This window comes from Lutra lutra, chromosome 3, assembly GCF_902655055.1.
Source record: "Lutra lutra chromosome 3, mLutLut1.2, whole genome shotgun sequence".
In the NCBI taxonomy this organism is placed as follows: Eukaryota; Metazoa; Chordata; class Mammalia; order Carnivora; family Mustelidae; genus Lutra; species Lutra lutra.
This window is the reverse complement of record NC_062280.1, coordinates 168,313,163-168,315,313: the sequence shown is the minus strand read 5'-3', so window position 1 is coordinate 168,315,313 and position 2,151 is coordinate 168,313,163. Positions and strand designations below refer to the sequence as shown.

General features: G+C 39.1%; 1 non-coding gene across 1 annotated transcript; it reads left to right on the top strand.

The window, feature by feature from the left end:
- The first annotated feature begins 300 nt into the window (after positions 1 to 300).
- On the top strand, positions 301 to 491 carry LOC125096699 (U2 spliceosomal RNA). The gene has a single exon (XR_007126355.1). It is a non-coding gene; the product is annotated as a U2 spliceosomal RNA (small nuclear RNA).
- Positions 492 to 2,151: the final 1,660 nt, after the last annotated feature.

Here is a 2,151-nt window from a genome sequence, read left to right as displayed (position 1 = left end):
TCACCTGGGATGAATTAAAATTATTTTTATTTTGAAAAATTTAGACCTTTATTTTAAAATTCTATTATTTCTGGGATGATTTGCCAAGCTTGATTTCTTTTGTTAGACTAGTTCTGCAGCATCATACATGATTACATTGCATTTAATTGAGATGGAATCATCTGTCTCATTTGTGTATAACATCTAAATCCCCATTTATGATGGAAGTGTTAGTTTGGCATATGGTCTTGGTCACATTACTATTGTAAAACAGTGCTGAAAGAAAGACCTAGGACATCCATGGTTAAAAATCAAATTTCAATCACTTCTCGGCCTTTTGGCTAAGATCAAGTGTAATATCTGTTCTTATCAGTTTAAAATCTGATGTGTCCTCTATCTGAGGACAGTATATTAAATGGATTTTTGGAGCAGGGAGATGGAATAGGAGCTTGCTCCATCCACTCCACGCATCGACCTGGTATTGTAGTACTTCCAGGAGTGGTGCACCCCCTTGGGGGTTAAAAGACAAGGTGGCAAATAACAGAGTTTGTTTTAAAAAAAAAAAAATCAAATTTCATAAATAGGTCTGAGTCATAAGCTGGGATGCTATTGATCTGTTATTCCTGAGGTTCTTAACTTTAAACTTTACAAGCTAGAGAATAACTGCTATATTCCTGCATATCAAAACTTCCTATTTGTTACACTGGGATATAAAGAAGTTGAGATTTGTGAGAACTCCTCACCAGGTTCCACTGGAACTTGTTGGATCATCTCATAATTTCACTGTGCTTCTTTTTAGTGTTTTACAGTTGAAGTGAGCTATATGAGATCATTGGGAATTTTTGGACACTAGTATTAATTATAGTTAATAATTACAAACATGTTCTATGTTTCTCAGGCCCCACCCAAAGTTGGATCATATTACTTTTTCATGAACAGTATTTCCTGACTCTTGTCCTCCCTTCATGGGGAGAGACTTCCTTTGCTATCTGTCCCATATCTCAGAGATGAAGGGAAGGGGGTTCCCAGTGTGGACTCATGAATACCACTCTCAACACGATTTACTTGATCTTTCTCCTCTCCTCTTCCAGTGCACGTTGTTATTGATTGTGATAAACCCTTTGGCTCCCTCACATCCCTTACCCTCCAGCTCCAGTGTCGCTTTCTCTGGTCCAAGTTGAGGGCTGTTGAAGTCATGCACCTCACATCCTGAAACAAAGTTTCTCATTGTGCAAAGCCCACATGAGGCACACAAATGCAAATGATGACCATGCCCTGGGACCCTTGCTGATGGACTCACAGAGAACTTCTCCCCGTCTCCTTTAAATTGCACAATGATTAACAGCATAGGCTTTGGAGGCTGAATGTGTCTAGGTTCAAATCCCAGCTTTCCCACTTACTTGCTGTGTGAACTCACACAAGTTTCTTAACCTATCTTGCAGTTTACTGAATAAAACCAATATTTATTTCATAAGGTTGCTGAGAGGATTCAGTGATTTTAAAATATGCTTGGGACAGTACATGGTGCATGGTAAAAACTCTAGATATCAGTTTACTTGGCTTTTAAGTGCCAAATCCGTGCCATCTTGTGTTCCCAGGGGATCAAGATGATGTTTATGCAAACAGTTCTCTCAATTTTTAGTTTTAGTGACCTGTCCTCACTCCAATCCCTTTTCTGTCAGAAATGCATGGGGTCTAGACCAAAAGACCATCTGAGTCAGAAGTATCCTTTTGCTTTTTTCTAGCCTCTGCAGATTGTTGTTACACTGACAGTTCAGTAGGAAATACCTGCCTCCTCTGTATTCATTCTTTCTCAGAGGCTACCCATTGCCCCACACAAACAGTATCCTTGTGGAATGGTACCTAACAGACTGTAAGAAACGACTGAATTCCAAGTGAGCAAATTTAGGCTAGGCTGGGAACCTTGTCGTGCAGGAAATTTTTCAAAAGAATGCTTCCTTTTAATTGCAATATATTTACAAGACAGATCTTTAAATTAGCATTTATTCTGGGTAAATGAAGGCCTAATGCACTTGAGCCGAAAGTTATGTGTATTCCAACTTTGAGAAATGACATGCTTCAATGAGGCAGGTGCAAGAGACTGTGAATGTTTCAAGAAAGACAATTCTTGTCTACTGTCCCTGGCTCCTCTTCTGTGGTACTTATTTCTTG